The sequence below is a fragment of the Schistocerca serialis genome, chromosome 11 (genome assembly GCF_023864345.2).
Source record: "Schistocerca serialis cubense isolate TAMUIC-IGC-003099 chromosome 11, iqSchSeri2.2, whole genome shotgun sequence".
Taxonomy (NCBI): Eukaryota; Metazoa; Arthropoda; class Insecta; order Orthoptera; family Acrididae; genus Schistocerca; species Schistocerca serialis.
Window position 1 is genome coordinate 107,382,381 of NC_064648.1, and position 25,931 is coordinate 107,408,311.

The window sequence follows — 25,931 nt, forward strand, 5'->3', positions numbered from 1 at the left end:
TTTCTAGCATTTGTTGTAATATAACTGCCTCATGCATGGGAGGATAGTGGCGTTCTATACATGCCATCTGCACTTCACTTTTCGGTTATTGCTGTATACCTGTGTAAAGGGCATAGGATCGAAAATGTAGTCGTGAAAACAAATAATGTTACAGTTATTGGCAGACACAACGTCTTTAAGAAAAATACTGCATTATTTTTATGCCTGTGCCGGATTTTTGGCATTTCATTCTTATGCGAGCCTATTTTCAGTACAAAAAAGACATTGCTACAGTTGGAGAATGATGTGTGTACACGATGTTCCTAATGCTATTGGAATTACTCATCGCAAATCGCAAAAGAGAAAGTCCAAAGAACGTGCATCTTAATGACTTTGTAAAAAAAACGAATCATCAGCATGAGGGACTTGAGAGCATCGTACCGACACATTACAGTGGCATGTGGCTGTAGGGCAACAACTGCAGAATGTATAGCCACGGCTTGGGGTGGAGACAACAGAGTTCTGAGAAATTCACCAGCCATCACAGACAGACCGATGTAACCTGGGTTGAGATCTGTGGCTACCACTGACACCACACCACAAGCAGCATAGTGTAGGGCGTTCTTTGGAGTTCAGTGGCGGGAGTCGCTTTTGCCTGTGGCGGTAAGGTCGACGCTGCTCCGTCCTCAGGTGGCCTCGTGAGACGTCACGGGAAGCAGCGGTCGTCGAGATGCCTACCTCTCCAGCCCACAGAAACAAACAGGGGTTAGGAAGACTCGCGATCAAATCATGTGGAAGGCATATGGAACAGTTCTTCGGAATTTCGAAAATTGTTCAGAAATTTGGAAGCCAAATTGTTATTCAAACTGGTTCTACAGATAAACAATCAGTATCTCTTGAAAATATCATTCACATAGTTCTGTATGTTCAAGGACACATAAGTGCGATGACATCCACACAATTACCTAAAGAGCTCTCATACTCAAGTTGCTGACAAGAATATGTATATAAGAGAAAAAAGGAGATTGAGGAAGTACTAGATGACGATCAATTTGGTTTTAGGAAAGATAAAGCCATCAGCGAAGGACTTTTCAGTTGGCGATTGATGATTAAAGCGAGACTTAAGGAAAATCTAGGCATGTCCATAGGATTTGTAGTTAGATAAAAATCGTACGATAATTTAAAATGTTGCAGGATTTCCAAAACTCTAAGGAAAATGGGTGTAACCTCTAGGGAAAGAAGGGTTACGTGCAATTTGTACATCAAACAAGAGGATAAAGTAGGAAGACCAATAGGAAAGGTAAAAGACATACATCTAATCGCATCTACCATTCAATCTGTACATCGAAGAAGCAGTGACGGAATTAAAAATGGGGTTCAGAAATGGAATTAAAATTCATGTTGAAAGGTTATCAGTGACAGGAATAGCTGATGTCATTGCTGTTCTCAATGGAAGTCAGAGGTAACAGTAGGAGATGTTGAGTAGAATGAACAATCTAATGGATAGACTCTATGAATTAAGACTAAACCAAAGAAAGATTAAATTAATGAGGTCTAGCAGAAATCAGATCAGTGTTCAACTTAATGTCAGAATTGTAGACGAGGATCAAGACGAACTGAAAGAATTCTGCTACCTTGAGGACAAAGTAGCCGGCTGAAGTGGCCGTGCGGTTCTAGGCGCTGCAGTCTGGAACCGCGAGACTGCTACAGTCGCAGGCTCGAATCCTGCCTCGGGCATGGATGTGTGTGATGTCCTTAGGTTAGTTAGGTTTAACTAGTTCTAAGTTCTAGGGGACTAATGACCTTAGAAGTTGAGTCCCATAGTGCTCAGAGCCATTTTAACCAAGGACAAACTAACTCATAATGGAAAAATGAAAGAGAACATAAAGAGTAGAGAAGAACATTCAAAGAGGATGTTCATGGCCAAACGAAGTCAACTAGCATCAACTGTCAGTTTTGTATCAACGAAATCAAACAATCATTGATAAAATTATTTAATAGGATAGATAAAAGAATCGACTCACGAAGCAGCGGCGGAACACACATAGAAACTGTTGTGATTGTCAAGCTTTCGGGCCAGTGGCTCCATCTGCAGGTAAAAGGGTTGAAACGGAAGGAAAAAGGGTTAAGGAAAAGGACTGGACAGGTCTAGGAAAAGGGGTAAAAGGGGTAGATTTTGGGAAAGTCACCCAGAACCGTGGGTCAGAGGAGACTTACCGTACAAGATGAGAAGGAATGTTGGGAACCGCATCCAGGGAGCTTAAAGGTGGACGATAGGGTAATATACAAGACAGAGATTATTGCTAAAACATTGATCTCGAGTTAACAAGCGTGTGTACTCCTATAACAGCCCTGTAACTGGCAAATATAGTTCCCGTGGTCTAGGGGTAGCGTCTTTGATTCATAATCAAAACGTCTTCGGTCCCAGGTTCGATCCCCACCACTGCCTAAATTTTGATAAATAATCAGCATTGGCGGCCGAAGACTTCCGGCATAAGAAGTCAGCCTCATTCTGCCAACGGCCTTGTCAAAGAGGGCGGAGGAGCGGATAGAGGTTCAGGGCACTATCTTGTACTAGGGGTGGGAAATTGCCCCTAAAGGCGGAAGAATCAGCAGTGATCAACGAGATGAGGATGCAGAAGGCAATGGAAACCACTACATTAAAGACACGTAACGTGTATCCACAGGACATGTGGCCTGTAATTGAAGAAGTGTCATGATGATCTCTCCATTGGCAAAAGATTCCGTAATAGTCCCCCATTCGGGTCTCCGCGAGGGGACTGCCAAGGGGGAGGCTAACATGAGAAAAAGATTGAATAATCAACGAAAGGATGACGTTCTACGAGTCTGGGCGTGGAATGTCAGAAGCTTGAACGTGGTAGGGAAACTAGAAAATCTAAAAAGGGAAATGCAAAGGCTCAATCTAGATATAGTAGGGGTCAGTGAAGTGAAGTGGAAGGAAGACAAGGATTTCTGGTCAGATGAGTATCGGGTAATATCAACAGCAGCAGAAAATGGTATAACAGGTGTAGGATTCGTTATGAATAGGATGGTAGGGCAGAGGGTGTGTTACTGTGAACAGTTCAGTGACTGGGTTGTTCTAACCAGAATCGACAGCAGACCAACACCGACAACGATAGTTCAGGTATATATGCCGACGTCGCAAGTTGAAGATGAACAGATAGAGAAAGTGTATGAGGATATTGAAAGGGTAATGCAGTATGTAAAGGGGGACGAAAATCTAATAGTCATGGGCGGCTGGAATGCAGTTGTAGGGGAAGGAGTAGAAGAAAAGGTTACAGGAGAATATGGGATTGGGACAAGGAATGAAAGAGGAGCAAGACTAATTGAGTTCTGTAACAAGTTTCAGCTAGTAATAGCGAATACCCTGTACAAGAATCAGAAGAGGAGGAGGTATACTTGGAAAAGGCTGGGAGATACGGGAAGATTTCAATTAGATTACATCATGGTCAGACAGAGATTCCGAAATCAGATACTGGATTGTAAGGCGTACCCAGGAGCAGATATAGACTCAGATCGCAATATAGTAGTGATGAAGAGTAGGCTGAAGTTCAAGACATTAGTCAGGAAGAATCAATACGCAAAGAAGTGGGATACGGAAGTACTAAGGAATGACGAGATACGTTTGAAGTTCTCTAAGGCTATAAATACAGCAATAAGGAATAGCGCAATAGGCAGTACAGTTGAAGAGAAATGGACATCTCTAAAAAGGGCCATCACGGAAGTTGGGAAGGAAAACATAGGTACAAAGAAGGTAGCTGCGAAGAATCCATGGGTAACAGAAGAAATACTTCAGTTGATTGATGAAAGGAGGAATTAAAAAACATATTCCGGGAAAATCAGGAATACAGAAGTACCAGTCGCTGAGGAATGAAATAAATAAGAAGTGCAGGGAAGCTAAGAAGAAATGGCTGCAGGAAAAATGTGAAGACATCGAAAAAGATATGATTGTCGGAAGGACAGACTCAGCGTACAGGAAAGTCAAAACAACCTTTGGTGACATTAAAAGCAACGGTGGTAACATTAAGAGTGCAACGGGAATTCCACTGTTAAATGCAGAGGAGAGAGCAGATAGGTGGAAAGAGTACATTGAAAGCCTCTATGAGGGTGAAGATTTGTCTGATGTGATAGAAGAAGAAACAGGAGTCGATTTAGAAGAGATAGGGGACCCAGTATTAGAATCGGAATTGAAAAGAGCTTTGGAGGACTTACGGTCAAATAAGGCAGAAGGGATAGATAACATTCCATCAGAATTTCTAAAATCATTGGGGGAAGTGGCAACAAAACGACTATTCACGTTGGTGTCTAGAATATAAGAGTCTGGCGACATGCCATCTGACTTTCGGAAAAGCATCATCCACACAATTCCGAAGACGGCAAGAGCTGACAAGTGCGAGAATTATCGCACAATCAGCTTAACAGCTCATGCATCGAAGCTGCTTACAAGAATAATATACAGAAGAATGGAAAAGAAAATTGACAATGCGCTAGGTGACGATCAGATGGGCTTTATGAAAAGTAAAGGGACGAGAGAGGCAATTCTGACGTTACGGTTAATAATGGAAGCAAGGCTAAAGAAAAATCAAGACACTTTCATAGGATTTGTCGACCTGGAAAAAGCGTTCGGCAATATAAAATGGTGCAAGCTGTTCGAGATTCTGAAAAAAGTAGGGGTAAGCTATAGGGAGAGACGGGTCATATACAATATGTACAACAACCAAGAGGGAATAATAAGAGTGGACGATCAGGAACGAAGAGCTCGTATTAAGAAGTGTGTAAGACAAGGCTGTAGCCTTTCGCCCCTACTCTTCAATCAGTACATCGAGGAAGCAATGATGGAAATAAAAGAAAGGTTCAGGAGTGGAATTAAAGTACAAGGTGAAAGGATATCAATGATACGATTCGCTGATGACATTGCTATCCTGAGTGAAAGTGAAGAAGAATTAAATGATCTGCTGAACGGAATGAACAGTCTAATGAGTACACAGTATGGTTTGAGAGTAAATCGGAGAAAGACGAAGGTAATGAGAAGTAGTAGAAATGAGAACAGCGAGAAACTTAACATCAGGATTGAAGGTCACGAAGTCAATGAAGTTAAGGAATTCTGCTACCTAGGCAGTAAAATAACCAATGACGGACGGAGCAAGGATATCAAAAGCAGACTCGCTATGGCAAAAAAGGCATTTCTGGCCAAGAGAAGTCTACTAATATCAAATACCGGCCTTAGTTTGAGGAAGAAATTTCTGAGGATGTACGTTTGGAGTACAGCATTGTATGGTAGTGAAACATGGACTGTGGGAAAACCGGAACAGAAGTGAATCGAAGCATTTGAGATGTGGTGCTATAGACGAATGTTGAAAATTAGGTGGACTGATAAGGTAAGGAATGAGGAGGCTCTACGCAGAACCGGAGAGGAAAGGAGTATGTGGAAAACACTGATAAGGAGAAGGGACAGGATGATAGGACATTTGCTAAGACATGAGGAAATGACTTCCATGGTACTAGAGGGAGCTGTAGAGGGCAAAAACTGTAGAGGAAGACAGAGATTGGAATACGTCAAGCAAATAATGGAGGACGTAGGTTGGAAGTGCTACTTTGAGATGAAGAGGTTAGCACAGGAAAGGAATTCGTGGCGGGCCGCATCAAACCAGTCAGTAGACTGATGACCAAAAAAAAAAAAACAAAAAAAAAAAAAAAACTGGCAAAACATATTCTATCAAAGGGAGAGCCAGCTGCGAAAAGATACAAGTCATATACCAGCTATTACGTAAACACTGTTTAGCCTTCTACATAGGCATGACTACCATCACATTATCAATTAGGATGAATGGCCATAGGCTGAGGGTATATACTGGTAACTCACAATATCCTGTTGCAGAGCATGCTCTACAACGTGACATTCGTGACACCAGCGCCTGTTTCACCACCTGGATTCCTCCCCCAGACACCAGTTTCTCAGGACTCTGTAGGTGAGAACTAACTCTACAACGTGTCCTTGGTTCTCGCCACCCAGCTTTTTATCACTGTAACTACTCTTTGCTTCACTCCATTACAGTTTCCTGCATCTTTCATTGTCATTCCCATCTATTTTTCACCGCCCCATCCCACCTCTGTTATGTACAATGCGCTTACCTTTTCACTCTTAATAACTTGTGATCAATGTTTTAGCAGTAATCTCTGTTATGCATATCACCTTGTCTTCCACCTTTAAGCTCTTAGGTTTTCAAATCTCGTCCGATGCAGTCCTCAACAATTAGTCTTCCCTTCTCATCTCGTACAGTAAGTCTCCCCTGACCTACAGTTCTGGGTGACTTTCCCAAAATCTACCCCTTTTCCTAGACCTCTCCAGTCCTTTTCCTTTACCCTTCTTCCTTCCGTTTCAACCCTTCTACCTGAAGAAGGAGCCACTGGCCCGAAAGCCTACCAATCACAGCAGTCTTTTATGTGTGTGTCTTGCTGCAGCTGGGTGAGTAGATTTTTTTTATCTATCCAATCAAATGTAGGTTTTAGTTTGAGGACGAGTAACTGAGAGTGTAAGTTTTGAGCACAGTATTCTATGAAAGTGAAACATGGACAGTGGGAAAACCGGGACGGAAGAGAATCGAAGCGTTTGAGATGTGGTGCTAGAGAAGAATGTCGAAAATTAGATGGACTGATAAAAGAAAAAATGATGAGGTTCTCAGCAGAACTGGTGAAGAATGGAACATACCAAACGCTTTGGTAGGAAGATGGGACAGTATTTTGTTCTTCGTCATGCAACCTTATTGTTTCCTCTTGGTTCTTGTACGTATCACCCGTCTTTCTTTGCAACTTACTCCCATTTTTGTCAATATTTCGAACATCTTGCAGAAGTTTACATTTCCGGATGCTTTTTCCAGGTCTATAGGGCCTATGAATGTGGCCATTTTATTTTCCAAGTTTTGTTTCTCTCATCAGTCACAATATCAGACGTACCGCCCTCTCATGCTATTAGCCTTCTGACAGTCAAAATGATCGTCATGTATCATATTCTCTATTATCTTTTCCATTCCTCTGTATATATTAGTCTTGTCGACAAATTCCGTACATGAGGTGTTATGCTAGTTGTGCGATAGGCCTGCTAGTTTCTGCTCTTATCTTCATGGTTGTGTCTAATGGTATACCACCATTCTCGTATATTCTAGACGCCAACTTCAATAATACTTGGTTGACACTTTCGCCAATGATTTGCTGATCAATTGCTGTGTTTTTTTCTGTTTCCCAAGGATTCGTTTCCGTTAGCTCCTTATATCTATCTTTGTTTGTCCAATTTCTATGATGCCCTTTTCATAGGTGTCCATTTCTGTTCAAATGAACTGCCTGTGTGGTATTCATCAACGTAATATCTACAGCCCAAGAGAAATTCAAATGAAGTTCGTGTTTGCTTTGCACTTTAGTGTCCCACTCCTTTCCGCATTTTGTTCTTCAAGACCATTCTCTTAAATTTCAGTCCACTCTTCATCGCAATTCAACTGACATCTGAGCTTATGTCTGGCCCTAGGTGTGCCACACAATCGAAGAGCAGGATTTAGAAAAGATAGATTTCGACTTCTAGACATAGATAATCGGACAATTGTTCCCATAAATACAGAAGTACGAGTATTAACAAGAGCCTCACCAGAACGTAACCTCACATGGAACTTTCCTGTGCCTCGATCCTTTTCGAAGCATACCTCCCGTGGGGAAGCGAGAGTTTTCTATAGCTACCGACGGTTGCGAGTTAAAACAAAGAGCGACAGAGGGAGAGAGAAAGGGACTCCCCTCTCTTCCACTCCGCTCCAAGGCCAAACGTCGTGTGCAATCATGACTGTTTGTACTGAAGCAATAACGTTACGTAATTGCAGTACGTAAAGTTTTGATATTTTTATCGCTATGTAATTTGTTAAAAGAAAGGCGAACAAACATGTAAAAGTAATGCATCCACAGTTTGAAATAGTTACACTGATTTACATCTAAGTCAACTTAAAGATGCAGAGCTACAATTTTTGTAGTATGTGTATTCTGATATAAAGCATAACACGTGGAATTTATTAAACCCCATACATTAATTTCTGTCATCAGTGATAATACCTGCTACAGTTGCAAAATTGTACATCAGCAGTTGGTTTTATCACTGGGATGTGTATCAACAGTTGTGCATGTCCCATCAAGAGAAACGTGTGTTCTTATGTGTCTCCATTGTTGTTGTTGTTGTTATTAGCAGAAGTAGTATAATTATCACTACCGTGTGCTGCCCGTGTACTTCGCATGTCGTAATGTTGACACATTGAGATGTCAGGTTATATATAAGAGAGCGCACGAATGCCTTAATTTTATCGGGTGGAATAAACGCATAAAGAAGTAAATAAATGTACACAATGTGCCAAATTCCGCTACTTTTTATAACGCACTTTACACTATTTCTAAGGATACGGACTCTGTCGTTTCTTGCGACTCTTAGTGTTTGTTCTGCTGGGGTTGGCATCGTGTAGTGGATCCCCGTACGCTCTGTAGCGTATGGCATTAAAGGTCTAAAAATTTCGGAAAAGTTACAGTACCTTCCTGCATTGTCACTTTTATCGCAACGACAATGAACGGGAGTGTTAAAACGTCACGTGTCAGAGATCTATGCTGAAGTTCAGTGAGTGAGCAGTCTAGATCGCATCACATCGCATAGTGATTTTTTAATCGGGATCTGTGCGCTACCTTCATGCTGAGTACCCTGGGGACGCTCCCAAGACAGCAGCCGTCTTCACAGACCGCGTGGACACGCTCCTGGCTGGATGACCACTCAGCCGTCCTGCCGCATCCCGACATGCCCGCTAAGCCATCCGGTCTCAGCCTCACAGGAAATGTCTGGCTCCAGCGTGTGGACAGCGGCGGTCTCAACGTCGCTGCGATCTGGCGGCTCTACGGGACCTGTTGAGTGACGTCAGCTGAACACGACACAACTGGAGAGACTCGTGGACTCTCCTTGTCGGCCAACTCAGGCCCTTGTCGAGGCTAGAGGTGGTGTGCTCTACTCCTGTGTCAGCATGATCTCTCCTTATCTGACATCGAATGAAATCTGTCCTCAACCTTCATGTTTATTACTTGTAACCTTCCACGTAAACATAACTAACTCGACCTTGTTTTGTAAGGAGAAAAACGTACACTTGCAAGATCTCAACCCTAGATACCAAACACCCGCCCTCTCTTAAAATAAATGGCCACACTTATGATAATACTCATTTCAGACGTCTTGAATACAGAGTTTTTAAAGTTCTGTAGGTGCAGGTTGCCTGCCACTGGCTCCGCCCCACTGCAGCTGCCTGACGCACGAGTGCAGAGTACTGTGCAGCGGGGTGACGTCCTGAGCCCTCAGACCCGCTTCATGCCGCAAGTGTGGGAAGACGTGTGTGGAGCCGGTCACGTCTCGAAACTTTGTTCTTCAAGTAGAACACATGTGATTTAACATGAAAAACGGGTAAGCAATACGGGCAGATAGTATTTCAATGCCATGTGCATATATGGTCAACACCGTTTAGCAATATTTTAGGACATATTCTGCAGCAGTTTTTTATAAAACACACGCACACACACACACACACACACACACACACACACAGATCTCTGTTACGGACAGATGCAAGGTAAAATCTGACAATATTACCTCTTCAAAGCAAGCTTCCTAAACAGTCAGTTCGTGATTTTACGTCTCCGTCGCATTGTGCCAATGAAGTTGTTTGACGAAAATGATCGTGGTGAAAGGGCATCGTCATCATTGTCACCACCATCCTCTCATAAAGAATAGTCTAACGTCAATCAACTATTCTTCTCTCCATTTAACGGATCTTCTGTATGACTGCCGCAACTAAATCACAAGGTACAAATTGTAGCACAAAGAAACGCTCGTAGAGTTTCTTTTGCCTCGTGTAAGAGTTAGTCGAATAGCCACATATAACGACGCTTACCGGTCACAACTGTCGCGAGCTTTGACGTTTAAACGTGGCAATTTGACCGTCACTGTATACTGCTACTGGAGGTGCCACACTGTCGCTTGTCGGTTCACCGGCACTATAAACGCGAACCTCTTACCGTACCGTACAGTAGTTCGAGCTCCGACAATGGGCGAACGCAGCGGAGCGTGCCAGAAACAAGTGGTACACGGTCGTTGAAAAGCTATGTGGTCAGAAGGTCTTAACTGCGTTCAGTCATAATCGTGGCGCAAATCTCCGCGCGACATAGACAGCTGGGGCTCACACCTTGCAAGTGTGCGTCTCGTATATGAGACCTGGTTGGTGATCTTCTCTTGTTAGATGAAATCGGTTGTGATTAGATAACTGTTTCTTTTCTCCAGTGTGAGTATTATTTAGTTCTTATGTTTTTATTTCTGTGCACTTTAATTAGGACAGAATTTTCAAATGTGGTGCAACTCCATCACCATGTGTTGATTAACTTCGACGAGAGTTTTTATAGAAAACCTAAATGAGCACATTGCGCTTTATTTAACAATAACGAACTTCCAAATAATATACTCACCAGGTTTATCCCTCCACTCAAACTGAACATGACGCCACCTCTCACAATTCACCCTGCCGATCGTCGCTCTTGTGATGAACCGAACAGCATGCGCTGACTGGGACAGGATATGATGCCTCAGATCATCCGTTTGCAGCGTTGTCATGTTCCATACCATGTTGTTCAACCTTTCAAAATAAAATGGAGTCAGTTTATGTCACAGATGATATTATGAAACTTGACTGTATTTTGTAGAATAGAATAGTGAAAACTAAACTCAACTTGCACTTCTCCAGCTTTCACGTTTCCCATTGATAGAGGTCGCCAGCCAATTAGAGACGAATCGAGGTGTCAGGAATTATGGCGTACATTACGGCTGGTATGCGAGTCTGCTTACATATTCTGGCGAACTAATCGTTTCTGATGAAATGCAAGAATTCACATACAAACATGCAGCCAGAACTATGATTGGACAAGCACGGCAGACGGCCTTCAAAGGCATGGAGTGGGCGCTCCCCCACAACATGGCTCACCGTCTGCTCCTGGGCGCCATAGTCACGAGCAGCACTTCCACTATAATACCACGTTTTCAAGACGTTGCCATGTCTCTCCTGTGCCATTTGGATGAGGCTGAATCTTGATCTTACTTGACAAGAAAGACCATACTACGCTACCTTACTCAGTTGGACTGAATTCTTATAGCACTCTGTCTTAAGAATTAGCACATTGGCATCCTTGATTGTGAGATTAGCAGGGACAAAATTTAACAGAACATGCAACCCCTAAGTGGGAGCTGTTGTAGCAATGTCATTAATAGTCAACATGGCTCCTTACGTCTTAACTGTGTGAGTGCCATTCTCCCATGCTATAGCACAATATGCGACAGCTCAATAACCAAGAGAAATTGCAGCGTTGTTTTGTTTGTCTACATTTGCTCCCCAGTTTTTTGCAGGAATGTAGTGCAGTTGATTTAGAATAGAAGCAAACGACTTTCACAGGTCCGTGCAGTGCTGCATAAATGACAGTGACAGGAAGAGGGAGACACCAAAGTAATTAAGGAAGTAGCTGCAGGAAATTTTGGTCCTATCCAGGGGCACATATGTGTGCCTCTGTATCATGGAGGTAGAACTCTGTGGGCTCAGTTCCGCTTGTGTTTGGCTGGAGTCTCTATCTGTAAAAGTACTCCCTCTGTTTGGTGTCAACATGGAGGCTCTTTGACACAGTCAGTAAGTAGCCAGTTCCACTAGATCAATGTGGTCACTAGGCCACCACTACGAACAACAATAAACAACTACCTGGAACCTTGGAGTGCGAAGAAATTGGCTAAGGGGACACGTGAAACAGAACTTGGATCAGTGGAGTGGGCTTGTGTTCACCGGCGAGTACAGGTTTCGAATGTCGACTGGGGATCGTCGTACAAGGCTGTGTAGGTGACCAGGCACCGGTGCAGGTCTCTATCCATGGGTTCTGCTGCGGGGCGGGACTGTCGTATTTTGGGCTTGTATTATGGTAATATCAACAGTAGCACGAAACAGTATAATGGGAGTAGGATTCTTTAGGAAGGTAGAGCAGAGAGTGTGTTACAGTGAACAGTTCAGTGATACAGTTACGCTTATCACAATCGACAGCAAACCAATACCGACAACGATAGTTCAGAAAGTACATGCCGACGTCGGAAGCTTAAGATGAAGAGACAGAAAAAGCATATGAAGGTACTGAAAGGGTAATACAGGACGTAAACGGAGATGAAACTCCATTACTCGTGGGAAACTGGAATGCAGTTGTAGAGGAAAACGTGGAAGAAATAGATACTGGAGAATATGGGGTTGGGATAGGGAATGAGAGAGAAGAAAGACTAACTCAGTCCTGATATAAATTTCGGCTAGTAATAGCGAATACTCTTAATCGCAAGAGGAGGATGTATAATTGGAAAAGGCTGGGTGATATGGAGAACTACAGTTAGATTACATCATGGTCCGACAGAGCTTCCGAAAGGATATAGTGGATTTAAGGCATACGCAGGAGCAGATATAGACTCATATCACAATGTAGTAATGATAAACAGTACGTTGCAGTTTAAGAGAGAAGTCAGAAAGAATCTATACGCAAATGTGTCAGTTACAGAAGTACTAAGGAATGACGAGATATTCTTGAAGATCTGCAAGGCTATGGATACAGCAACAAGGAATATCCCAGTAGGCAGTCCACTTGAAGAGGAATGGATATATCTGAAAATGACAATAACAAAAGTTGGAAAGAAAAACATAGGTACAAAGAAAGTAACTGCGAAGAAACCATTTCAATTAAAATATTATTACCTATGATGAAAGAGGGAAGTTCAAAAATGTTCAGGGAAATTCAGGAATACAGCAACTTTAACGGAAAGAAGAATGAGGGAAATTAGACTAGTTGCTGGCCTCAGTGCTGAATACAGAAACCAGCGCCAAGTGTTCCTCAGCAGAAGCTCGACAACACACGCACTCGTGACTCTGCGCTCTTAAGCAGCCGTCTGATGACGTCACAGCCCGACTGTGGCAGGGATCCGAACAAACAGTTCAGCTTGTAGAGTTTATAGAAGTTTCAAACTGCTGCCTGAGCCTTTATAGCCTCTGAAGATGTGGTGTCACCGCCAGACACCACACTTGCTAGGTGGTAGCTTTAAATCGGCCGCGGTCCATTAGTACATGTCGGACCCGTGTGTCGCCACTGTTAGTGATCGCAGACCGAGCGCCACCACACGGCAGGTCTCGAGAGACGGACTAGCACTCGGCCCAGTTGTACAGACGACTTCGCTAGCGATGCACACTGACGAAGCCTCGCTCATTTACAGAGCAGATAGTTAGAATAGCCTTCAGCTAAGTCAATGGCTACGACCTAGCAAGGCGCCATTAGCATTACATTGCATGTATCTACAGAGTCTCACTTGTATCGTCAAGAGCGATGTACAACAATGATGGATTAAAGTTAAGTATTCCAGCAGCTACGTACTTTTCTTTATAGCATTCATTACGTATCCTGTTTCAGACCTATCTCTGGCCTGCGTGGGTTAACGCGTGCATATCGGCTCTCTCACTCAGGTACTGTTCGTAGTGTTGGATAACTGCTAACACTACAGAAGATATCTCCAGCATTTGGAGACGAAACGTTAGAGACTTTTTTTTTTTTTTTTTTGAGTCATCAGTCTTCTGATTCTTTTGATGTGGTCCACCACGAATTCCTCTCCTATGCCAACCTCTTCATCTCAGTGCAGCACTTGCGACCTACGTCCTCAGTTATTTGCTGGATGTATTCTCCAATTTCGTTAAGCAGGCTGTTCGATAATTGTCGCACTTGTCAGCTCTTGCAGTCTTAGGAATTGTGTGGATGATTTTTTTCCGAAAACTAGATGATATGTCGGCGGACTCATACGTTTTACACACCAACGTGAATAGTCGCTTTGTCGCCAGTTCCCCCCAATGATTTTAGACATCCTGATGGAAAATTATCTATCCCTTCTGCCTTATTTGGTCTTAAGTCCTCCAAAGCTCTTTTAAATTCTGATTCTATTACTCGACTCCTATGTCTTCTAAATCGACTCTTCTTTCTTCTTCTATCACATCAGACAAATCTTCCCTCCTCATGGAGGCCTTTCATGTACGTTTTCCATATATCCACTTCCTCCTCCTTTTTGACGGTGAAATTCCCACTGCACTCTTCATGTTACCACCCTTTGCTAAAAATATCACTCAAGGTTGCTTTGACATTCTTATGCGCTGACTCAGTCCTTCCAACAATAATTTCTTTTTCGATTTCTTCACATTTTTCAGGCAGCCATTTCGTCTTAGCTTTCCTACCCATCCTGTCTATTTTATCCGTAAGGACTTGCATTTCTGCCCGGATGGTCGTGGTATACCAACCTTACTGTCGTCCGCCATATGGTCTGACAACCTCGAGTGATGGTGTGGGGTGTCATTTCTTTTCACAGCAGGACTTCTTTGGATTTAATCTGTGGTACCTTACAGCACAGCAGTTCTTCTATGCTGTTCTACACCCCGTTTTGCTGCCTTCAAGGTAAGCCATTCTTGGCTAACTTTTTTTGCAAAATAATGCCCTCTCGCATATGGGGAGAGTTTTTATTATTTGTTTTTAGACTTGCCAAACGCTACCTTGGCCAGCAAGGTGGCCAGACTTCTTCGCAATTGAGAATAATTGGAGCGATATAGGCAGGGACGTCCTACCAGGTCGGGATTTTGACCATCTACCGCAGCATTTGGACAAAATATGGCATGATGTTCCTCAGGGAGACATCCAACAACTCTGTCAATCAATGTCATGATGAAAAATTGCTTACATAAGGACGCATTATTGACTTACTTAACTTGTTAAGCTTCCCTCTTGAATAAGTCATCCACTTGTTTGTCTGCTCATGTAAAGTACAACTACTACTTTCTGTACCTTTCGGATATTTCCTTCACGGAGTGTTCCTTTTTTTGTCTAAGAGTGTAAATTCCATATGTGACATCGTTTTACTAAGAGCAACTATAGTAAGCAGTAATAGAATGTCTAAATGGGCTAATATCTGATGGACATGAAGGATTCTATTTTTTGTATAATGAACTGAACCTTTTATACGTCTTTTTTTGCTAAAGAGGTCTGTAGAAGACTGTCCAGGTATTTGGCAGTCACGCTTGTCGAACAGTCCATAGCGCTAACAAATGGTCTTAATGGAGTGAGGGGTTTGTGAATTTTTGGTATACCACACAATCTTGATGGGACCAGTTCTGATTTAGTAAGACAGTTCTAGTTGGTGAGAAAAATCAAAGAGGCTTTTACTAGCTGATCCGTTACCCTAAGTACTGATCTTGGGAGATTGCTTTTAATCTCACTGTACCTTCTTGGTTGCAATACAACGCAAGTTTTTCTGCAAGAGGTTCATTATTTCATGAGCATTGTAGCGTTGCCCTTATCTGCTGGAAGCTCTAGAATACATCAAAATTGAAATCTCGGATAGGTCTCTTTCCACAAGTTAAGTGTTGTGTCATTGTTTATTGCCTCTGGTGGTGTCTCTGGTGCTGCCTCCACATTTAGGAGACGAAGTCTTAGGCACACAAATATGCCATGGACAGTGGCCTAATACCCATTAAGCAAAATTCACCAGTAGGTTTTATTTAAATTAGTTATCAGTACGAATACAGGTGTTATTGTTTGTAGGAATTACAAAAGAAACGAGGAGTGTAGAAATGGGGTGGCCAAGACACTGGCTCACGGGCCATGCCCAGGCACAAGTGCATTTGGCTCATTACATACATTTATTAGATTTTCTCTGAAGTGCTCAATAAACACTGGGTTGAGCAACCTTACAGTTTTATTTCATGATTTCTGAGCTGTACACATTGCTGTGTTTTCTAATTCAATCAATTGTACATCATGGGCTGACAATCCATTTATCATTGGAAAAGCATGTGTTAGTTTTACACCCTCTTGCTGTACAAATACATTATCTATTAGAGCGCTACTGCCTTGAGCTATATGTACAGGGAAATTGATAGCTGATTCTATTTTATATACAATTAATAACACTTACACTTTTCCCATCTGAACTGGTTAGAAAGTTTACTTAGAAATCATCACAGATTAACAACTTCCTGTTTTTGGCTGACAGACAGTGTAATAGGTCATCTACATATGCTAACAGATCATCTACTTTATTTTTTATTCTCCTGATATTCTGATGAAGTAAGTTGATACTACCCTCAGCTTCATCCCTATTTACTGTACATGAAGCTTCTGTTATTCTATTTTTCTTGAGTGTTATCTGTTTGGACTTTGACCTCAACATAAGAAACCTGTCTACCTGGTGCCATTAACCACAGGGGCTACCCTCGTGTGACTGAGGCTCCCCCTTACAGTGTCTGCTAATAGATAAGCTGACTTATCTTTCCCCTTCCTATTTAGGTGCAGGCCATGCGTAGTGTATCCTCACCTACCAGTAGTGTCAACAGGAACATCGCGTATGTGAGGTTTTGGGGGTATCTGGAACATCCCGTTCCTCCACTACTTCAGATAGCAAGCCAGAGTGTTAACACGCCTTACACCAGTGTTTATGCAGGACCGAACATGGCGCTGAAAGACCTCCACAGACACCACATTTGTGTGGCCAGTTCATGTTCCTATTTCATCCAAGTCTCTCGCAATAGTACACCTTGGATTCATACCGCAGGCTGTTTCCTGCTGCTCCAACTGTGATTACCTCATCTCCCTAGCGTTTGTTTTCACAAAACTTGTGAGCCGGTACGCTGCACCTAATTCCTCCTGACGCTCCTGGCCTTGACTGTTAACTAGAAGCAATATTCTTCTTTTCCTATTCTGATTTGGTCCCTACGTGTCCTTTTTTCTTGAAGCTAATATTCTGCTTCAAAATACATTCAACTACATCTGGATGAGGCCCTTCCTCCACTACTTCAGATAGCAAGCCAAACTGATTTACTAACTGAATTTCGAAGTTTTTTCAACAGTTTCTCTTTTTGCTTCTACCTCTCCCGTCCCTGTTTCTTCCCTTAGCCTACATAATTCCAAGTCCTCATTTTCTAATTCAGCCTCAAGGGCACAAATTTTTGCCTCCTTTTCAGCGACTTTTCTGTCCTTTCTACATAACGTACGTTCCGATGGAGAGCGTCTTATCTACCCAGTTTCCTCGCCGCTACATTCGCCCCAATAAACTATAACCTACACAGTCTTCACATCCCCGCCTTCAGATTTCTACAGCAAACATCGCCTTTGCTAGACGTGTTTTGACAGAAAAATTTACACAAAGGAAGAGGATAACTTGGCACAACAGCACTGATGTTACGTAACCTGTATTAATACGCAATGAAGCGCTAATGTAAACAAACTTTTAAAAATCTCAAAAACTTTATAAAACTACCCTTGTAATTCTTTCTAGGCCACAACGTATTCTTCAAACTCCGTATTTCCTTTAACACCAGTGATCTTAGGGAACTTCACTGTCTTTGTCAGAATGTGTCCGTTCCAGAAACGCGATTTTCTTTTTAAATCCATCCCCATCAAATGAGGAAAAAGTTACCTTGCAGTGCATTACTTTGGGCAGTGTGCAGTCAAGTCCAGTTAAAATGTGAAATATGCACTAGATTGCACATGTTTTAATTTTCGTTCCTGCATTCCTTTATTAAACGCTAGCAAGTTTTAAGTTGTTCCAGGTATGTCTCTCGATATAACCTACGTACTTTGCAGTACGATATGAAGTCTCCATAGGAATCGTTCAGTTTCACTGAAAACCGTTGCAGCTGAAAACGGAAGATACGTGTGACTTCAGCAATTATAATATGCTTTCTTCCACTTTCGCCATGTGCCAAAGGCCTGCAAATTTAGCACAAAGTGCTTTTTGAGGTACAAAACAAGGAATCTTGTGTGTCGACATTCGTGATTTAATCCTGTTTCATTGTCAATCAAATCTTTAAACTCTTTCTGCATATTCCAGAATCCGAATCAAGAACAGTTCTCCACATGAGTAACCTAGAGGCAGATATCCTACGATTTGTGAGGCAGCTTAAATCACTTAATAACAGCAAGTCTTCCGGTCCGTACTGTATACCAATTACGTTTCCTTCAGAGTATGCCGATGCAACAGGTCCATACATAACAACCTTATACAGCCGTCAGCTGGACGAAAGATCCGTGTGAAAAGATTGGAAAGCTGCACAGGTTACACCAATATTCAAGAACGGTGGAAGGAGTAATCGAGTAAATTACAGGTCCATATTATTAACTTCGATATCCAGTAGGATTTTGGAACATATATTGCGTGTGAGGACTATTAATTACCTCGATGAAAGCGGTCTGTTGACAGTAAAGACGGATTCAGAAAACATTATTCTTGTGAAGCGCGAAGTGTTGAGTGCTATCGACAAGGATTTCGAAAAGGCCTTTGACACTGTACCACACAAGCGGCTTCTACTGAAATTGGGTGCTAATGAGATATCATCTAAGTTAGCTAACTGGGTTCGTGATATCCTATCAGAGAGGTCACAGTTCCTTATAACTGACAGTCATCGAGTGAAACAGAAGTGATTTCTGGCGTTCCCCAACGTAGTGTTATAGGCCCACTGCTGTTCCTTATCTATATAAATGATTTCGTAACAATCTGAGGAACAATCTGAGATCAAAAAATGCAAAACGATTTAGAAAATATATCTGTATATTTTGGAAAGTGGCAATAGATCCTAGATAACGAAGTCCTCCATATGAGTGCTAAAAGGAATCTGTTAAACTTCGGTTACACGATAAGTCACTAAATCTAAAGCCCGCAGATTCAACTAAAACCCTAGGAATTATAATTACGAGCCACATAGATTGGGGGTTGGGGTCGGGTTGGGTTGGGTTGTTTGGGGGAAAGAGACCAAACAGCGAGGTCATCAGTATCATTGGATTAGGGAAGGATGGGGCAGGAAGTCGGCCGTGCCCTTTCAAAGGAACCATCCCAGCATTTGCCTGGAGCGATTTAGGGAAATCACGGAAAACCTAAATCAGAATGGGCAGACGCGACTTAAATTTGGAAGAACACATAATGTTGAGGGGGAGGCAACCCAACGACTGCGATTCATTAGCAGAATATTTAGAAAATGTAACAGATCTACTAAAGAGACTGCCTACGCTACGCTTGTATGCCCTCATCTGGAGTACCGCTGCACAGTGTGGGATCCTCACCAGATAGGGTTAACAGAGTACATTGAGAAAGTTCAAAGAAGAGCTGCACGTTCTGTATTACCCCGAAATAGGGGAAACAGTGTTACTGACATGATGCATTATTTGGGGTGGACATCAAAAAGGCGTTTTTCATTGTGGCACAATCATCTCACGAAATTTCAGTCACCAACTTTCTCCTTCGAATGCGAAAATATTTTGCTAACGCAGACATACTTAGGGAGAAACTATCGTCGTAGTAAAATAAAGGAAACGGGAGCTATCAGGGAAAAGTATAGGCATTCGTTTTCTCCTAGCACTGTTCGATATCGGGATAATCGAGAATTGTTGTGAAGGTCATTCAATGAACCCTCCGCCAGGCACTTAGGTGTGATCCGCAGAGCATCCGTGTACATGTACATCTAATGTCGTTTCACAGTAGATATGCACTACCTGTAACGTATATGAATTGAGAAACCTCTTCGCTCTCTTCTGTCACTGCCACTCATTTTAAAGAATCGCGACGGTAGACCGCTCGACTGCCTCCTTCGTGCAAACAGCCACTGGTCCAGTGAACCTCCACCGTACCGAGATCACACAGCGAAGGGTAAACAGCGCTGACAGCGCGAGTCTGCCGGACTCGAGAGACTTGCGCCGGCCGGAAGACGCCGCACCGCGACGCCAGATGAAGCGCCGCGCTCTTCCGGGCGCCTCCGAGAAGGACCGAGCGGAGCCGAGCGGCAGGCAGGCCGGGCCCGCGCCGCCCGTGGGCCAGACACGCTGCACGCGTGACTTGTGGCACGGCGCGGCCGGCCGTGATTATGAGCCCCTACCCAGCTGCGAGGAAGTCTTTCAGTCAACTCCTGAGGCGTCACCGGTGGCCACAGGTAGGATGTAAGATGTAATACTTCACATATGTTCGTTTGATATTTTCCAGGAAAAAGATGTCCATTTTTACAAGTGACAAACAGCAAGCGTGTAAAACACAACGCATTTCAATAACACATATTAAAAGCATAATATTGCCAAGTAATACAGTAGTATCAAGAGCCATCAACTAGAGACAATAACAGAGAACACAGCAATATTTTGAGAAATGTCATTAGACCAGCTGATAGGATCAGCTGTGTGAGTAGTATGTACGTATCTGAGAATAACATCAAACTACGCTGGTATACAACGAGGACAATGCCAGGCGAGCAGCGGAAATCTTCGGTTATCTGTTTACTGAATGTCGTAGAGTGAAGACGTTACTAACGTTAACGGGATTTGCAAACGTTTAAACAATAAAGTCTTGTACGTCGAAGAAAGTTCAAACTCCTGCGCCTCACTCACTCAAATTGCTTGTAACACCATTTTTAATGTGGGCAACTAAAGGTAAAGCTGAAGGATGCAAACTGTAAGGAAATGGAAGCAGTAATTACAGAATAAATAAGAGTGCATGTGGTTGAGATCATATATTATTTGGGACAGTATATTTTTCCATATCATGCACTACCGCTTTTGCGTCAGTCACCCAGCTCGTGAAATTTATTTTTTCCTGTGCGAAAGTAAATATTCAGTCATAAGGCTGTAAAAATAACATGCTGGTAATATCTGAATTAACTTCCACTTCCATACTCTACAAACCCCTGCCAAGTGCGTGGTAGAGGGTTTTTCCTGCAGTAGCACATACTGGACCGTCTCCCCGGCCACTTCGCTCCTGTGCGCCCTGTAATTAGTGTGACCTTGTCTTTGCCGGCCCTACGAGAGCGACAGCCAGGCGTCCGTCTTGTATTCTCAGATTCTTCGCTTCATACAGCTTCTTGGAATGTTGTGAGTAGGTATTCATCTTAGGTGATTTCTCTACATGAAATCTCAGGTTTTTTTTATCTCGTCTTTGATTTAAGAACAAAAATTTGAAAAGATTCAACCTTGAACAAACACGGTTTCTTCACTTTTTACCGATACGTATTTAAGCCATATTTCATTATCACCAGCGAGTTTCCTTTATTCATCTGCAGAGTAAAGAGTAAAATATCGCATTGGGATACGCATATTTTTGGGAATGTGTTATTTTTGCTCAGAACGTTATAACAGACATGTAAACCATAGTATCACATGTCGTTGTTCATGTCGCTGCACGTCATCTGCAATACCGAGATACCAGCCAAACTGTAAATAGCAGACACGGACATCAGCAAGAGCATGTGCCATTAACGCATACATACTTCTTAGAACGTTTCGAATGCAAATGTACAATTCTAAAATTATACGTTTCCCCATATAACAATATATTCTTTCTAGAATCAAATTTTCACTCTACAACGGAGTGTGCGCTGATATGAAACTTCCTGGCACATTAAAACTCGAACTCGCGACCTTTGCCTTTCGCAGGCAAGTGCTCTACCAACTGAGCTACCAAAGGACGACTCGCGCCCCGTCCTCACAGCTTTAATTCCGCCAGTACCTCGTCTCCTACCTTCCGAACTTCACAGAAGCTCTCCTGCGAACCTTGCAGAACTAGCACTCCTGGAAGAAAGAATATTGCTGAGACATGGCTTACCCACAGCCTGGGGGATGTTTCTAGAATGAAATTTTCACGCTACAGCCGAGTGTGCGCTGATATGAAACTTCCTGGCAGAGTAAAACTGTGTGCCGGACCGAGACTCGAACTCGGGACTTTTGCCTTTCACGAGCAAGTGCTCTATCAACTTTTTTTTCCTTTTTTTTTATGAAGAGGAAAAGAAAATTTTCCGCATCCACCCACGCGCGAACCCATGACCTTCCGTATCCTATTCCCGCGCGCTAAAAACATTTTTTTAAATTTTTTTTTTTAGGAAGGTCACAGGGCGTGGTACACGCCGCACTAGCAGTGGGGTCTCTTCACGGCACTGCCGGCGCGTCGAGGCCCAAACCCCTCCCACCCCTTTTTGCATGTCCCCAGTTGGGTCATAGCACTAAGCACTAAGTGTGCAGAAATCTTAACACAAAATTCCCATTCTCCGATGTAAGAAAGACAAAGAAACCTCTTCTCTGAGTAGAAACTGATCACTGACAAAAACTTAACAATTCTTCTTGAATCACACAAATACTTTGGAAGTCGAACACGAGTAATTCTGAAAATTTTGAAAAACCTCTTCGTGTAACATAGAAGTAAATAACAATAAGAACACAAGTGACTTTCAATTTTCTTCTGTTCGTTCTCGTTCAAGGTGTTGTAGTGGTGCCACATATTTAACCGACACCCATTCTTTCAAAAATGATCTTCAGCATGTTGCCGTAGTGCTTCTTGTGGTTGCGATACGTGCTGATTTTTGCGTATTCACACTTCATGTAAACGCGGAATTCTATCTCGTTGTCCGACCCAAGTTTGTTGATGACATAACTAACATATTTTCCCAGTAACCAGCTTATGGCGTTCGTTTTTAATTTCGGAAAGTATGTCATGTCTGGTCTCAGAAGGAGCGATGGCGTTATATATTCGGTCGAGGATCGGTGAGAAAGGCGCTTTGTTGCCTGATCCAATTCCAGTTATTCACACTGCCGCCACAGGTGAATCTGTGGATGAGTGTATCCACCAGACGGCATTTTCCACAAAGGTGTGTCTGGTTTAAACCGATCCCATACAGTCTCTCGTTGGTGCTGATGACACTGTTAACTGTTTTGTACCATGCGGAAATAGCGTCTGCAGATAGCCCGGCATAGTTGATGTTCCGCCATACAGCTTTCCAGTCACAATTAGGGAATTTCTTTTCAATTTTGTTTCTGCCCTCATTTAACTTCCTTTCAAGTATGATGTCACGCACTGTGGTACATGTGTTGCTTCTGATTTCGTCACTAAGGTAACTTGCTTCGAGGAAAAAGTTCCTCACATACTGCAGACGGGCATTAATCCTTCGCACATCAATCGGTGCTTGCAGGCTATGGGGCGTCACAGTTCTCTGAGTACATGGAAAGTCCGTTTGAGGAACAGAGCAGACGCTTTATTTCGAATGTCCACCAAACCGAGGCCCCCGTTTCTGACATCCAGTATAACGGTAGTCGCACCAACACTGAATATGTCTCCTCGCCATAAATAATTGGTAACAGTGGACACGATCCCTTTCGCTACTAGCTTGGGGATTGGAAATACCTGTGCAGTCAAATACGCTTTAGACAAAATGCAGGAGTTCATGAATCTGACCTTTTGCACCTGGTCCACAGTTCGATGGATGTTCTCCATTACAGCACCATGAACTTTCCTCCTAGCTTCCGTCCAGTTAAAAGCAGCCATCCTCATCGGACATGCCATTAAGGTTATTCCCAAAGTTTTATGTTTGTTGTCTTGTTTTGCCCATGCCAGTCGGAGGTGATCTAGGCCCCGCAGATTCAATATTTTACTTTTGTTTTCATTGGTTGTCGCTCCCGACGCTAGACAATACTTTTGGATTTCTCTTTCCAGTGTAACTGTCTCCTTATTCCTTATTACAACACCCACGTCATCAGCATAAGCTCGTATGACGGTTTTCCCAACACTCAATGTTATGCCTGTTAATCTTGCGTGGACACTGCGGAGAAAGGGCTCTACAGATACGGTAAATAAAAACATAGATAAGGGATTGCCCTGTGGAACCCCTCGCCTTATCTGTATGGGTTTACAGGTTTGGCCATTGTTTGCTATTTTCGCATTTATACCTGTTGCAATATTTCTTAGCATGTTGACAATCTGAGGGTGGAAAGTCATTCTTGACAGCGTCGCAAAGAGGTATCTATGACTAACGCGGTCAAAGGTTTTGTTGAAATCTATAAAGATTTTATACTTGCCACTGACGTAATTGCAATGACGTCTCTGTATGCAGATAGACTTTCGAATACCCTTCTGGTAGGAGAACAAGACTCATGATGACTCAATATTTTGTTGGAAAAGGCAGGGAGTCTTTTGTTGATAATACGCGAAATTTTTTTGTAATCAGAATTTACTAGCGAAAGAGGCCGAAATTTGTTAAAGTTGGTTTTGGCTTTACTCTTAGGAATCAGTACTATTTTACTTTCCTTAAACTCTGCAGGGACCGCTTTTCCGGTCAAGACCACATTCGCCATGGAAGTGACCTTGTCCCCAATTATACACCAGTAGCGGGCATAAAAATCCACAGGGAGGCCACCAAGTCCCGGAGATTTTTTGAGAGGTGAGTTACGCACTGCCTCATGCACTTCATCTTTAGTAATAGGTGACAGGATGTCAGCGTTTTCTGTTCCCGACAACTGTGGACCTAAAACAATGAGAAAGTCCTCGAGAGCTGCATCGTCCACTGTGGTAGGGGCATATAAGTTGTCGTAGTACCTGTGGACTTGGTCCAGTATTTCTTTCTGGCATGTAAGCCTTGTACCAGTATGCGTCTGGACTTCATCAACCAAAGTTTGACGTCTGTTTTTAGCATGCTGCACCAAGTGATACAGAGAAGCAGTTTCATCAGCTACTACTGATGTGGCTTTCGATTTAATTTTTAGTCCCTCCATCTGTTGCTGTTTAATGCTTAATAACTTGGCTTTTATTTTTTGATATCATTCAGACGAATTACGTCATCATGTGCCTCTTGATATAAGTCTCTTATAACTTTATAATAAAACTCCATTGTATTCCTCAACTCCCTGCGCCTCGCTACTCTATACTGCACGACAACTTTCAGCAGCCTTGGTTTAGCCCTCCTAGTCCACCAGTCAGTGACTGTTGGGTGCTTGTCTGCTGTGCGGAGGCACATAGTCCACGCTACTCTTATTTCCTGTTCCAGTTCTTCGTCAGTTAAGACAGATATATTCAAATTCCATTGCCCTCTGAATCGACGGGTTGGCTGTACACTTAAATTAAAGCAAGTTAAAAGTGTACTGTGATCGCTAAAATACACGGGAACTGTTTCAACGTTTAATAAAAAAATTTCCAAATGTGGTGGCACGTAAATTCTATCTAGTCTGCTGCGGGAGTGGCTGGTTATATACGTGAACTCGACTGATGTCGGGTCCTGAAGTTCCTTACTAACTTTTTTAACTGTGGCGAGTAGTTGAAATTGGGTTGTTGATCTTTCTCGTTTAAAACACAGTTAATACAGGGTGTTTCAAAAATTACCGGTATATTTGAAACGGCAATAAAAACTAAACGAGCAGCGATAGAAATACACCGTTTGTTGCAATATGCTTGGGACAACAGTACATTTTCAGGCGGACAAACATTCGAAATTACAGTAGTTACAATTTTCAACAACAGATGGCGCTGCAAGTGATGTGAAAGATATAGAAGACAACGCAGTCTGTGGGTGCGCCATTCTGTACGTCGTCTTTCTGCTGTAAGCGTGTGCTGTTCACAACGTGCAAGTGTGCTGTAGACAACATGGTTTATTCCTTAGGACAGAGGATTTTTCTGGTGTTGGAATTCCACCGCCTAGAACACAGTGTTGTTGCAACAAGACGAAGTTTTCAATGGAGGTTTAGTGTAACCAAAGGACCGAAAAGCGATACAATAAAGGATCTGTTTGAAAAATATCAATGGACTAGGAACGTGACGGATGAACGTGCTGGAAAGGTAGGGCGACCGCGTACGGCAACCACAGAGGGCAACGCGCAGCTAGTGCAGCAGGTGATCCAACAGCGGCCTCGGGTTTCCATTTGCCGTGTTGCAGCTGCGGTCCAAATGACGCCAACGTCCACATATCGTCTCATGCGCCAGAGTTTACACCTCTATCCATACAAAATTCAAACGCGGCAACCCCTCAGCGCCGCTACCATTGCTGCACGAGAGACAT